The sequence below is a fragment of the Bubalus bubalis genome, chromosome 1 (genome assembly GCF_019923935.1).
Source record: "Bubalus bubalis isolate 160015118507 breed Murrah chromosome 1, NDDB_SH_1, whole genome shotgun sequence".
NCBI lineage: Eukaryota > Metazoa > Chordata > Mammalia > Artiodactyla > Bovidae > Bubalus > Bubalus bubalis.
Window position 1 is genome coordinate 188,613,022 of NC_059157.1, and position 15,865 is coordinate 188,628,886.

The window sequence follows — 15,865 nt, forward strand, 5'->3', positions numbered from 1 at the left end:
GAGAAGCTCGTGAACTGAAACAAAGAGGAGCCCCTGCTTGCCGCAAGTAGAGAAAGCCTGCGTGCAGCAACAAAGACTCAGCACAACCAAAACATAAAAACGAATAATAATAATTACAAAACCCAGAGACATGGATGCACAGAATCGGCCACACAAGTCCCATCTGATGTTGCCATTGGAAACATGATTTTATGAAATGGTGAGCAGCTCTAGGTAAAGGTCAGAACAAAGCAAAGTGTAATCTTCTGTCAATTTGCGTGGCATTTGCACTCCTGGAAAATAATGTTAACACCAGGCAAAAATGTCTCTATGTTTATATTGGTCAGCTTGGGAAGCCAGAACAGAATACCACAAACAGGGTGTCTTAAACCATAAAGGCTTACATCTCACAGTTCTGGAGGCTGGATGTCTAGGGTTAGGATGCTGCCACATACAGGCTCTGGGCGAGCCCCTCCTCCTGGCTTGTGGATAGTCATCCTCTCCTGGTAGAGGGAGCGGGGACAAGAGCACTAATGCCATAGGATCAGGGGCCCCGCCCTTATGACCTCACTTAATCTTACTGTCTCAGTCCAAATACAGAACACTGGGGTTTCAGCACCTCCACATGTGGATCTGAGGGACACCGTTCCGTCCACAGCTGTGCTTAGGTATAAAACACATTTAGGATCTAGGCTGTGCGCACATGTGTGTGTGCTAAGTCACTTCAGCTGTGCCCAAGTCTTTGCGATCCTATGGGCTGTAGCCCACCAGGCTCCTCTGTCCATGGGATTCTCCAGGCAAGAGTACTGGAGTGGGTTGCCATTTCCTTCTCCAGGGGATCTTCCTGACCCAGGGATTGAACCCAGGTCTCCCACATTGCAGGCAGATTCTTTACCAACTGAGCCACAAGGGAAGCCCAAGAATACTGGAGAGGGTAGTCTATCCCTCCTCCAGCGGATCTTCCTAACCCAGGAATCGAGTTGGGGTCTCCCTCATTGCAGGGGGATTCTTTACCGGCTAAGGCACCAGGGAAGTCCCAGGATCTAGATTATGGTCAAAATTAAAAGGAATTTGCAGACTTGAAAGCGTGGCAGGGTCTTCTGTGTGTGTGAAACTTCCCTTCGTTTTACTAGGTGGAAGCCCCCGAGATGGGGCTGAGCACCTCTGTCCACAGGAAGTCAAAGAAGACCCTCTGTTGGGGTGGCTGGGATGGGGAGGATTTTTCTAGGGGGGACCTAGGGATAGTTCCTATTTGTCCTGCCTGGGGATCACCGTGTTTCTTCACTTGATCAGTTGTCTTTTGGAAGCTTCTCAGCTGTTCCCTCCTCTCCAAGTGGGACTCTTAACTCATGCACTAGGCTTATTACTTTCCACATGTCATTTAACCTCCTTTTTAAAAGCTCTATTTTCTCTGTATGCTTGGCTTGGACATTTCTTGCTAATCTGTCCTTCAGTTCATTCATCCTACCCATGTCTAATCCCCCAACAAACCCATTGCTGAATTCATTTCAGATGTTGCTTTTTTCGCATGATTGTCAGACATAGCTGGTGGGCATTTCCTTGACACACATTTATACAAGTGTGGTGTGGCAATATCCATCCAGAATCTCAGATATATGCATGCCCTCTAACCCCAAAATCTTACTGCCAGAAATATGACATCAGATAATACTTAGGAGTATGTGCAAAGGCTGTGCAAGTTTGCACTCCTGGAGCTGTTCTCGTGTAGGGGCTGAGTCCACAGTTGCCATGCTGGTGAAACTTGGGTGAAGCCAGAATTGGCCTGGGAGCTCCATGAAGGCTGTCCATCCAGTGTTGGGAATGGGGGCATTAGTGCTCTGGTTGATGGCCAGAGAAATGTCTGCCTCGTGTTTCCAGGTCATATGCTCAGAAAAATTGTCTCTGGTTGTGAGAGACTGGCTGTTCATCTGCACTCCCCTTGGGCAAACGGCAGAAGGAGAGGAGCTGAAGAGTGGGGGGTGGCACCGAGCCCCACCCCAGACCACCAGCCACACCCACACCCACTGCCTTTACTATTTTTTTTTAACTGAGGTATAGTTGATTTATAATGTTAATTTCTGCTGTACAACAAAGTGATTAATACATATTCACACATTAAAAGTGAATTAGTTCTATGTGAAAGTCGCTCAGTCGTGTCTGACTCTTTGCGACCCCATGGCCTATACAGTCCATGGAATTCTCCAGGCCAGAATACTGGAGTGGGTAGCCTTTCCCTTCTCCAGGGGATCTTCCCAACCCAGGGATCAAACCCAGGTCTCCCGAACTACAGGCGGATTCTTTACCAGCTGAGCCACAAGGGAAGCCCACTTAGTTATATATATATATATATATAAATTCTTCTTCTTTATGGTTTATTCCAGGATATTGAGTGTAGTTCTCTTGCTATACAGTAGGGCCTTGTTTATCCACCCTATGTATACTAGCGTGCATCTACTAATGCCAAACTCCAAGTCCATCCCTCCCTCACCCCCTCCCACTTGGCAACCAGAAATCTGTTCTCTATGTCTGTGATTCTGTTGCTGCTTCATAGATGTGTTCATTTACATCATATTTTAGATTCTACATATAAGTGATATCATGTGGTATTTGTTTCTCTCTTATTTCACTTAATATGATAATCTCTAAGTCCATCCACGTTGCTGCAAATGGTATTATTATTATTATTTTTTTTATGGCTGAGTAGTACCCCCCTTCCGGAGAAGGCAATGGCACCCCACTCCAGTACTCTTGCCTGGAAAATCCCATGGATGGAGGAGCCTGGAAGGCTGCAGTCCATGGGGTCGCTGAGGGTCGGACACGACTGAGCAACTTCCCTTTCACTTTTCACTTTCATGCATTGGAGACGGAAATGGCAAACCACTCCAGTGTTCTTGCCTGGAGAATCCCAGGGACGGGGGAGCCTGGTGGGCTGCCGTCTATGGGGCTGCACAGAGTCAGACACGACTGAAGCGACTTAGCAGCAGCAGCAGCAGCAGCACAGCACAGCATGGCATATTCCACTGGGCTTCCCTGGTGGCTCAGTGGTAGAGAACCCACCTGCCAGTGCAGGAGATGCGGGTTCAATCCCTGCTCCAGGAAGATCACCTGGGGTAGGAAATGGAAACCCACTCCAATATTCTTACCTGGAGAACCCCATGGACAGAGGAACCTGGTGGGCTACAGTCCATGGGATCACAGAGTTGGATACAACTTAGTGACTGAACAGCAAACATTCCATTATATTTTGTGCCACATTTTCTTTATCCACTCACCTGTCAATGGACATTTAGGCTGTTTCCATGTGTTGCCTTTCCTTTTGTTAATGGGTGGTTTCACTGGCTTTTCTTTGGCTGAGCACTTGTAGTTGAACTCATGTAGCTTAAACAAAACTATTCTTGTGAAAGAGTAACAACTTAAACTTGTGAAACAGTAACAACTTGAACACCCATTAACTGAGACTAGGATGTGCTGAAGAAAAAAACTAAATATGCATCCATTCAAGTAAAATATAGTCATAAGAAATGATGATATAAAATAATTATTGATATGGAAAGATGCACACCACCAGACATGAGTTTGAGCAGGGTCCAGGAGTTGGTGATGGACAAGAAAGCATGGCATGCTGCAGTCCATGGGGTTGCAAAGAGTTGAACACGACTGAGTGACTGAACTGAACTCATACATCAGTGGAAATGGCAGGGTATAAACTAGCATGAGACGGACTTCCCTGGTGGTCCAGTGGCTAAGAAAATTCTGCACTCCCAGTGCTAGAGGCCCAGGTTGGATCCCTGGTCAGGGAACTGGATCCCACATGCCATAGCTAAGGGTTCACATGCAGCAACTAAATATGCCACATGCCACAACTAAGACCCAGCACAGCCAAAAATAAAGAGTAAATATTTAAAAAATAGCACAAGAGATCTGACTCTTCCACCCTCTTTTTTTTTTTTTTTTTTTTTTGCCACACCACAAGGCACTTGGGATTTCAGTCCCTGACCAGGGATTGAACCCAGGCCCCTGGCAGTGGGAGAGCAGAGTCCTAACCACTAGTCCACCAGGGAATTCCCCGACTTCTACTCTTAAAAAAAAAGGAAAAAAACCCATAAAAATCCTAGATTTACATCAAAATATTATCAATGGGTCATAGAATTGCACACAATTTTTATTTATAAGCTTGTGTTATTTTAATTCATAGAGCTTGTTTGCTTAGAATAGTTCTGACAGTAGAGAGAATTTCTCCATACTCCCTTGCACATACAGTTCAGTTCAGTTCAGTTGCTCATTCGTGTCCGACTCTTTGCGACCCCATGAATCGCAGCACGCCAGGCCTCCCTGTCCATCACCAACTCCCGGAGTTCATCCAAACTCATGTGCATAGACTTGGTGATGCCATCCAGCCATCTCATCCTATGTCGTCTCCTTCTTCTCCTGCCCCCGATCCCTCCCAGCATCAGGGGCTTTTCCAATGAGTCAACTTTTCGCATCAGGTGGCCAAAGTACTGGAGTTTCAGCTTCAGCATCAGTCCTTCCAATGAACACCCAGGACTGGTCTCCTTAGGATGGACTGGTTGGATCTTCTTTCAGTCCAAGGGACTCGCAAGAATCTTCTCTAGAACCACGTTCAAAAGCATCCATTCTTCGGCACTCAGCCTCCTTCACAGTCCAACTCTCACGTCCATACATGACCCCTGGAAAAACCAAGGGTTCCCCTATTATTAACCTCTGGAATTAGTGTAGCACTTTGTTACAATTCATGAACCAGGGTTATAACATTGTCATTAACTAAGTTCTTGGTTTACAGTAGGGTTCACTCTTGCTGTTGGACATTCTGTGGACTGCGACAACTTTGTGATGAAATACCACTGATAGTCTCTTACAGAGTAGTTTCTCTGCCCTAAAACCGCCCTGTGTTCTGCCTATTCATCCCTCCCCCTTCCCACCCTTGGCCGACTTTTTCTTATTATCCTGTAGTTTTACCGTTGCCAGAACATCATTTAGTTAGAATCATACAGCTTGCAGATTTTCAGATTGGCTCCTTCCAATTAGCAACGTGCATTTAAGTTTCCTCCATGTTTTTTTGTTTAACTTCTGAATAACAGCCCACTCTGTGGACTGACCTCACTTCGTTTACCCATTCATCTACTGTGGGTGTCTTGGTTGTTCCCATTGCTGACAACTGGAATAATAATTGGAATAAAGCTGTTATGAATGTCTGTGTACAAGTTTTTGTGTGAATGTAAGTTTTCCACTTCCTAGGTGAGTATCAAGGAGTGCGATTACTACATTATATGGTAAAACTATGTGTAGCTTTATTAAGCTTTATTAGCCAAACTGTGTTCCAAAGTGACTATACCATTTTAATTCCCACCAGCAATGAATGAGTTCCTATTGCTCCACACCCTCATCAGCATTTGGTATTGTCAAGGTTCCAGGCTTTAGCTGTCTTAATAGGTGATATTGTTTTCATTTGTGGTCCCTGATGATGTACAATGTTGAGAAATTTTCACATGCTTACCTGAATATCTTCTTTGGTGAGGTGTTTGGTGAGGTGTCTGTTCAGATCTTTGCTGCTGCTGCTAAGTCGTTTCAGTCGTGTCCGACTCTGTGCGACCCCAGAGACGGCAGCCCACCAGGCTCCCCCATCTCTGGGATTCTCCAGGCAAGAACACTGGAGTGGGTTGCCATTTCCTTCTCCAATGCATGAAAGTGAAAAGAGAAAGTGAAGTCACTCAGTCGTCTCCGATTCTTAGCAACCCCATGGACTGCAGCCCACCAGGCTCCTCCGTCCACTTTGACCCATTTTTAATTGAAGTGTTTATTTTCTTATTGAGTTTCAAAAATTCTTTGTGTATTTTGGATGCTGGTTCTTTATCAGTGTTTTATAAGATGTAAAGATTTTAGGTGGTGGACACAACACAATGACCCTCACACAAATGAAAGACAGGGCTCTGTTACTCAGAGCTGCAAACAAGAGGCAGCTGCCCTGCAGGGCCACACAGACAATGCACCTGAGACATCAGTAGACTGATGTGACCGAGGAGGGACTCGATGAACTTGAAGATATGTCAGTAGAGACCAACTCAAATGCATAGAGAAAAAGGAATGAAAAACACTGGACAGAAGAGCCAAGACCTGTAGGACATTGTATACATATTGTGGAAATTGTTGGTTTAGTTGTGTCCAACTCCTGCCGCCCCATGCACTGTACCCTGCCAGGCTCCTCCGTCTATGGGATTCTCCAGAAAAGAATACTGGAGAGGGCTGCCATTTCCTCCTCCAGGGGATCATCCTGACCCAGAAATTGAATCCAGGTCTCCTGCATTGCAGGCAGATTCTTTATGGACTGAGCTATGAGGAAAGCCCATATATGGAAATACCAGGAGACGAAAGAAACAGATGAAATGACTGAAATAACGGTGGCTGGTAACTTTCTAAAATCAACAACAGACATCAAACCATAGATCCAAGAAGCTAAGAGTACACCAAACAGGATAAATGCCAAAAAACCTCTATACCCAGCATATCATATTCAAACTGCAGGAGATCAAAGACAGAGAAAACTTTAAAGAGGACAGAAGAAGAAACCACCTTACCTATGGAGGCACAAGAACCGGGATTACATCTACGTGTCCTCAGAAACCACGGGAACAGGGGGGTGGAATGAAATAGTCACTGTGCTCAAAGAAAAATCACCAAAGAGATCCATATCCGGTGAAATAATCAAAACCTGGGGGCATTTGTTGCCGGTAGACCTGCCTTGCAAGAAATGTTAATTATTTATGCATGTATTTCTTTTTGGCTGTGCTGGGTCTTCCTTGCTGTGAGAGCTTTTTTCTAGTTGCAACGAGCCAGGAGCCACTCTCTAGTTGCGGTGCATCAGCTTCTCGTTGCGGTGGCTTCTCTTGTGGCACACAGGCTCTAGAGCACAGGCTCAGCAGTCATGATCCATCGGCTTAGTTGCACCTCAGCATGTGGGATCTTCCCAGATCAAGGATCGAACCCGTGTCTCCTGCACTGGCAGGTGGATTCTTTACCACTGAGCCACCAGGGAAGCCCAAGAAATGTTAAGGGAAGTCCCTGGGTATCAGCTCAGAAGCATTTCTGGATCTTTTCTTCCTCTTCTCACCTGAGACAGCAAGCTGGGGGCTGCCCTCCCTGTCAGTCAGGCAGGCACAGGAAAATAAAAGAGAAAGAAAACATTGTTTTAAAAGAATGACCTCCCCTGTGTATCTATTTTCTTCTGTATTTCTCTTTGAAGCATTCAGTTTTCTTCTTTTTGTTTTGCTTTGAATGTCATTTTCTTAAAATTTTTAAAAACCAACTTTATTCAGGTTTAAAAAAATTTTATTTATTTATTTGGCTGCTGTGGGTCTTAGCTGTGGCATGCAGGATCTTCTCAGTTACAGCATGTGGGATCTAGTTCCTTGATCAAGGATTGAACCCAGGCCCCTTGCACTGGGAGCGCAGAGTCTTAGCCATTGGACCACTGGTAAAGTCTCTAAAAACAATTATTGAAATATTCACATGATAGAGTTCACCCATTTAAAATGCACATTTTGATAATTTTTAGTACATTCATAGAACCATGCAATTTTAGAATAACCCAATTTTAGAAATTTTTGGCATAACCCTCTGAAATCCTGTCCTTATTTGTCATCATTCCCATTCTCCGCCCGAACCCCAGCCATGAGCAACCACTCATCTGCTTGGGGTCTCTAAGGACCCGTGGATTTGCCCATTCTGTATGTTTCATAGGACTGCAGTCTCGTAGTGACAGGCATCGGTGTTGTCTGGGGAACAAAACCATCTGCTTCCTGCCTGCTCAGTCTGCTCTGAGGGGCAGCACCTGGCTGGCCCAGCTCTGTCTTGGCGTGATCCTCACCCAAAGGCATGGTGGCTTGCACACGGCTGCTGAGCTCCTGGTTCCTCCTGGATGGTGCCCAGCCAAGCCCGAGAGTCCTGCTCACAGACATGTGGGTCACAGGGGCACCACCAGGTGCTGCCTGCTAATGAGAACAGCCTGCCCGGGAAGCTGTGAGGGTGCCCTGGAGAGCCAGACAGCAGGAGAGTCAGCAGAGGTCAGAGGAGGAAGGTGGAAGGCCGGCGGAGGCCAGGCTGAAGCATCCTGAGAGAGGCAGGAAGAGGGTAGGGAAGCCAAAGGGAGGGAGGTTGGGGATGCAGCTCCCATGATGACATCTGGGTGCCCCTCCGTCCTGGGACCTCACAGGAGAGAGACCCTCTGGGGACTGGCTGCCCAAGAGGAGCAGGCATGACTTTGCACAGTCCAAGCACCAGGCTACCCCAACTGGGAGCTTCTGGTTGGCGTGGTGTCCTGGCCCCACTCCACCTGTCCAGCACCTGGGTGAACCAGAACCCTGGCCACATCTCTTGTGTGTTTTGCTCTCAGTGAACATTATGTTTTACCACCCTTGGCTTGTCACTGTGTTTGTTTCACTAAAATCTGATGTATCAGCTCCTAGAGTAGGGAATTTGCCTTCATGCTGTTTGATAATGCATTGAGCTTGCTTGCCCATTTTTTCCTATGGTAAAATATACAAAATATAAGTTTGCCAATTTTAAGTGTCCAACTCAGTGGTATTAAATTCAGTCATAATGCTGTGCAGACATCACCACGGTTCCTCTCCCTACCTCTTTTCATCTTTTGTTTTTCAGCGTTTAATTTTTGGCTACAGAGTCTCATTTGCAGCATGTGGGATCTCTTCGTTGAGGTGGGAGGGCTTTGCTCTAGGTGTGGCACACCAGCCTAGCTGCTCTACGGCATGTGGGATCTTGGTTCCCCAACCAAGGATCAAACCCAGGTCCTGTGCATTGGAAGGCAGATTCTTAATCAAGGGGCCACTAGGGAAGTCCCAATTCTTTTCACTTTGTAAACTGGAAACTCTATACCCATTAAATACTAACTCTCCATTCCCATCCACGTAGGTCCTGGCACCCACTGATCTGCTTTCTGTCTCTATGATTTTGACTAATCTCAGTACCTCATGTCCTGCTGCTGCTAAGTTGCTTCAGTCGTGTCTGACTCTGTGCAACCCCATAGATGGCAGCCCACCAGGCTCTCCCGTCCCTGGGATTCTCCAGGCAAGAACACTGGAGTGGGTTGCCATTTCCTTCTCCAGTACCTCATGTAAGTGGACTCATATAGTATTTGTCCTTTTGTGGCTGGTTTATATCACTGAGCATAATGTTCTCAAGGTTCATCCACCTTGTACATGTCAGGATTTCCTTCCTTTTTAAGGCTGAATAACATTGCATTCTATGTATACACCACATTTAGTTTATACAGTCATGCTTTCATGGATGTTTCCACTGTTTTGTTTTTGTTCAGACACTAAGTCCTGATTCTTAGTGTCCCATGGACTGCAGCACGCCAGGCTTCGCTGTCCATCACCATCTCCCAGAGTTTGCTCAAACTCATGTCCATAGAGTCAGTGATGCCATCCAACCTTTTCATCCTCTGTTGCCCTCTTCTCCTCCTGCTCTCAATCTTTTCCAGAATCAGGGTCTTTTCTAATAAGTTGGCTCTTCACATCAGGTGGCCAAAGTATTGGAGCTTCAGCTTCAGCATCAGTCCTTCCCATGAATATTCAGGGTTGATTTCCTATACGGTGAGCTTCCCTGGTGGCTCAGCTGGGAAAGAATCTGCCTGCAATGCAGGAGACCTGGGTTTGATCCCTGGGTTGGGAAGATTCCCTAGAGAAGAGAATGGCTACCCATTCCAGTAATCTGGCCTGGAGAATTCCATGGACTATTCATGGTGTTGCAAAGAGTCAGACATGACTGAGTGACTTTCACTTTCTTTTCCTTTAGGATTGACTAGTTTGATCTCCTTGCAGTCCAAGGGACTCTCAAGAGTCTTCTCCAGCATCAATTCTTTGGCGCTCATCCTTCTTTATGGTCCAACTCTCACATCTGTACATGACTACTGGAAAAACCATAGCTTTGGCGATATGGACCTTTGTCGGACCTTTTCCACTTTTGGCTATTGTAAATAGTGCCAGCATGGAATATAAGTGTGCAAATACCTGTTTTAGTCTCTGCTTTTAGTTCTTTGGGGCATGTACCCAGACATGGATTTGCTGGTCATCTGGTAATCCTATGTTTAATTTTTTGAGACTTGCATTTGTTATTACCAGCTGATTGATTTACGCACCCTTCCCTCCATCTAACACCTGACTGCTGCTGGCCAGGCACAGTACGGATGCCAAGGTATAGGCTAGCACTGGCCTCTGCCCTAATGGAGTTACAGGCTAGTGGGAAGAGCCGATTTTACTAACCAGCAGCATTTACTGTGCCCCACGTGTATAATCTCATGTGCTTGCATGTATGCTAAGTTGCTTCAGTCATGTCCAACTCTATGCGACCCCATGGACTGTAGCCCGCCATGCTCCTCTGTCCATAGGATTCTCCAGGCAAGAATACTGGAGTGGGTTGCCATTCCTTTCTCTAGAAGATCGTCCCAACCCAGGGATTGAACCCGAGTCTGTTACATCTCCTGTTGTATTTGCAGGCAGGCGGGTTCTTTACCTCTAGTGCCACCTGGGAAGCCAGTCAATATGTTGTGTTAGTTGCTTCAGTTGTGTCCCACTCTTTGTGACACCATGGACTGTATCCCACCAGCCTCCTGTCCATGGGATTCTCCAGGCAAGAATACTGGAGTGAGTAGCTGTTCCCTTCCTCAGGGGATCCTCCAGACCCAGGGATCGAACCCAGGTCTCCTGCATTGCAGGCAGATTGTTTACTGTCTGAGATATCAGGGAAGCTCTGGGGAATGTGATTCCCCTGGGAATATGACCTCGGGATGCTGTTATTACCCATGTTTTCCAGATGAGGCGCTGCTGAGCTGAGGGTGCATCTTGGCCAGCACAGTCCTTAATAAGCGCCCTTAAGTGGGTGCGCCAGTAGCTCTCGTGGCCTCTCCTGCTGCATGCCCAGGTCTGGGTGAGCCCTGGGCTGAGGAGCACTGGCTCGTTTAGTGTGATTATCAGAAGCACCCAGAAGACCAATACATCTTTTTTTTAATTAATTAATTTTTATACATTCAGTTTTGGGTGTGCCCTAGCTTTCTCTACTTGCGGCAAGCAGAGGCCACTCTCTAGTTGTGGACCACCAGCTTCTGACTTTCATGGCTTCTCTGGTCATGGAGCAGGGCTCCAGGGCACTCGCGTTCAGTAACAGGCTTAGTTGCCCTTCAGCGTGTGGAACCTTCCCAGACCAGGGATTGAACCCATGTCCTCTGCATTGGCAGGCGGTCCAGTGGTTACTGGACCACCAGGGAAGTCCCCTTATACCTGTTGATGACACATTCAAAATCATTCAAAAGCCTAAACAGGGTAACTTGGTTCAGGCATGCAGGATGGAGCCGGGTGGCCATGGTGGATGTGGTTTCAGACACATTCCTGCATCACCAAGAACCTGTATTTTCTGAACGGTGTCAGACTTGGGGACACTGCAAACCATTTCCAAAACAGCATTTCTCAGCAGCTGCCAATGGCAACCTTGGGGTTTCAAAGCTCCCGCCCCCGCTTCTCAACTATATAATCCTTTCGAACCCCAACCAGTTCTTATTTAACAAGCACCCTTAGTTTCACCAGCTCCAGTCCCAGTTCTTGGCAAACAATTTTTGTAATCTTGCATTTTTTTGACTTTTCTAAGTCTCCCATTGTACAGTCAGCCCCGGAGGACACAATTCAAGTGCTTCTTGAATCTGTGTCTCCCAGGCTGCAGTCCCAACACGCCCAAAGAAACGCCTCCTTATTTCAACCACACGTCCATTCTTGGAATACTTGATTAGCACTCTAAAAATTCAGCTTCTACAATTAGATCAATTCCTTTTAGTTGCATATATAGCTTCTATAAAACTCACCTTACACAAGTTCTCATCTAAAAATGTCTCCTGTGGGAATTCCCTGGTGGTCCAGCGGTTAGGATTCCAGGTTTCCATTGCAGGGGGCATAGATTTGGTCCCTGACCAGGGAACTAAGATCCTGCATGCCATGCAATGCACCCAGAAAAAAATCTGTTTTTTTGTTTTCCAGTCTTCAAGCATCCTTTAAAAAGATACTTAGTCCTGATAAGTCTGTGCTAAAAATATTAGTCACTAACAGGAGTGCCAATCACACACTTTCCTAGAGTATAATTTGGCAAATATGTTAGGAATCTAAGATAAACTATCTTTTTATCTGTCATTCCACTTCAAAGAATCTATGATAAGAAAGTAACCAGACAACAAGTTTCTACTGTAGAGCACAGGTGCCTATATTCAATACTCTGACAAACTATAATGGAAAATAATATGAGAAAGAATATATATACAGGTAGAGCGGGTTCTTAATTTTAGTTAAAAGATGCCTGCTCTTGGGAAGGAAACCTATGACAAACCTAGACAGCATTTTAAAAAGCAGAGACATTACTTTGCTAACAAAGGTCCATACAGTCAAAGCTATGGTTTTTTCAGTAATTACGTATGGATGTGAGAGTTGGACCATAAAGAAAGCTGAGCACCGAAGAATCAATGCTTTCAAACTGTGCTGCTGGAGAAGACTCCTGAGACTCCCTTGGACCGCAAGGAAGTCAAACCAGTCAATCCTAAAGGAAATCAACCGTGAATATTCATTGGAAGACCTGATGCTGAAGCTGAAGTTCCAATACTTTGGCCACCTGATGTGAAGAACTGACTCACTGGAAAAGACCCTGATGCTGGGAAAGATTGAAGTCAGGAGGGGAAGGGGATGACAGAGAACAAGACGGTTGGATGGCATCACCAACTAGATGGATTTGAGTTTGAGCAAGTTCCAGGAGATGGTGAAGGACAAGGAAGACTGGCGTGCTGCAGTGTATGGGGTAGCAAGGAGTTGGACATGACTTGGCGACTGAACAAGGACAAAAACTGAACAAGGACAAAAACAAGTCCAGTGAAATATTTTTAACACTGAGAAGCTGGAGACAGACAGACTATCAAATAATAGATGATTAAACAAATTCTTGTAACTCCATGTGATGAAAATAATGTTGTCATGAAATACCACGGAGAAATACTGGAGACAACCTTGAATGTATGAAAATACAATATTATGTGTACACATAGTACATTAAATCCCAATGTTTAATGTGTCAAACATTAGTACATTTCATGAGTGCTGGCCATGTATCAGATACTTTCCAGGTATGGTGTAAAACCAGACAGATGTGCATAGAGTGAAGAAAGCCACACACTCTCGAGGCACTGGCACTCTGACCAGGTTCTGTTTTCTTCTTCTTAATGTTTGTAACCTCCCCAGCTTTCCACAGCACTCGTTTCTCTTACAACTAGAGACTCGGTGAATGATGTTTAAGAACCTCTGTGGGGCGCAGGGCAGGGAAAGAAAAGCAGTCTACAGTGAAGTCAAACCGCTGAGGACAGCAAGCCTTGCTTCCAGTTAGATGACAGGATAATCCAAATGCCCCACGGAAGATGGATTCAGTGAAAGAGAATTCCCTCACGCTCTCTCTTCTCTTTCTTAGTGAATCATTTGCCCCAAGAGCCCCCTTGAGGGTCTAAAATTCTTGGCTGTTGGCCCAGATTGTGAATCTGTTCTTCATCAGAGTATCACTGGAGAGAGAGGGAACGCTGGAGTGCAGGTGGGCTGGGAACAGAGGGTGAGGCTCGAGGTTATTTCTGTGGGTGGGGACGCCGAGTGGTGATGGCCCCTCAGGGACGTGCACAGGAACTCAGCGCACGGGTCCGTGAACGCTTGGCTGAAAGCTCTCCATGGCCTGTAGCTGTTTTGAGCGGAGCCTCAGACGCTATCACAAGGATCAGCTCAGTGACCCAAAGACAGCAAGGTGAGTTTCAAACCAGACAAGTGTGTTTGAGGATTAAAATGTCAACGGACACTGACAGCCCAGGAAAGAATCTAGGGCATTTTCTGGTGGCCCAAAGAGTTTATCTATTTATTTCCTTTTTTTTTTGGCTGAACTGGATCTTTCTTGTGGCATGTGGGCTTTCTCTAGTTACTGCACACTGGATTAGTTGCCCCACGGCAAATGGGATCTTAGTTCCCAGAGCAGGGATCAAACCCATGTTTCCTTCATTATAACACAAACTGTTTACCACTGGACCACCAGAGAGGACCCCAAAGTATTTTTAAGGTTCAGAAAATCTTGGCTGTTCCCAAGATTAGGGCTTCCCAGGTGGCACGCTGGTAAAGAATCCACCTGCCAATGCAGGAGACACAGAAGACTCAGGTTCAATCCTCTGGAGGAGGAAATAGCAACCCACTTCAGTATTCTTGCCTGGGAAATCCCATGGACAGAGGAGACTGGTGGGCTATAGCCCAGGGGGTACAAAGACTCAGATATGACTGAGTGACTGAGCACACACACATTTCCAAGATAAAGCAAAAATAAATAACCTACTTAATTTAAAAAACAAAACTGGTAATCCAAGTTTCAGGTTTGGCTGTTGTCTTTTAAGAAAGACATTCTGGAACTGGAAACATCCCAAGCCTGTTCCTCAACAATGGAGCAACTTCTTAAGCATGGAAGGATTGCAAACTAGATTCTTCATCCATAAAAATGGCACCTGGAGTCCAATAGTCACGAGAAAAGAGGAATTTTCCACCAACCTCTGTTTCAGCAGGGCAGGGGGACTGGGATTAGTGTCAGAGAAGAGGAAACTCATACTGAACACTCACTCATGCCAGGGGATGTTTTCAGCTGGTGACTCAGGTCAGTTCATTGAATGCCCTTATACACTGAATGTCGATACTATGATTACATCTCTGCCTAAGGAAATGGGGACACTGAGTCCAAGGGTTGATCTGACTTGAAGGAGAAATGCTGCAGCCATCGGAGAAGCTGGAATCCAACCCAGACTGTGTGGCTCTGAAACCACACAATCCAGATTGGGGCTTGAACCCACTGTCCTGGGATTGGATTCACCTGGTGTTAGGATTTAACAAAGTTCAGGTTCTTTATGTCACGTCCCAGAAAGAATTCAGGGAGAGACAAAGTGAGAGGTAAGAAGTGGTTTAGTTAGAGAGATACATATTCCATACATAGCCCATCTCAAAAAGCAAGAAAGACCTTGGGAAAAAGGTCTGTGGAGTGTGAGCCATTCCAGAAGGTGAGCAGCCATGAAATATGGGTGGTTAGTTCTTCAGTACATTTCAATTCAGTCGCTTAGTCATGTCTGACTCTTTTTGACCCCATGGAGTGCAGCACACCAGGCTTCCCTGTCCATCACCAACTCCCAGAGCTTGCTCAAACTCATGTCCATCGAGTCAGTGATGCCATCCAATCATCTCATCCTCTGTCGTCCCCTTCTCCTCCTGCCCTCAATCTTTACCAGAATCAGGGTCTTTTCCAATGAGTCAGTTCTTTGCATCAGGTGGCCAAAGCATTGGAGTTTCAGCTTCAGCATCAGTCCTTCCAATGAATATTCAGCACTGTTTTCCTTTAGGATTGACTGGTTTGATCTCCTTGTAGTCCAAGGAACTCTCAAGAATCTTCTCCAACACCACAGTTCAAAAGCATCTTCAGTGCTCAGCTTTCTTTACACTCCAACTCTCACATCCATACACGACTACTGGAAAAACCATAGCTTTGACTAGACGGACCTTTGTTGGCAAAATAATGTCTCTGCTTTTTACTATGCTGTCTAAGTTGGTCATAGCTTCTCTTCCAAGGAGCAAGCATCTTTTAATTTTATGGCTGGAGGCACCATCTGCAGTGACTTTGGAGCTCAAAAAAGTAAAGTCTCTCACTATTTCCACTGTTTCCCCATCTATTTGCCATGAAGTGATGGGACCAGATGCCATGATATTAGTTTTCCAATGTTGAGTTTTAGGCCAGCTTTTTCACTCTCTTCTTTTACTTTCATCAAGAG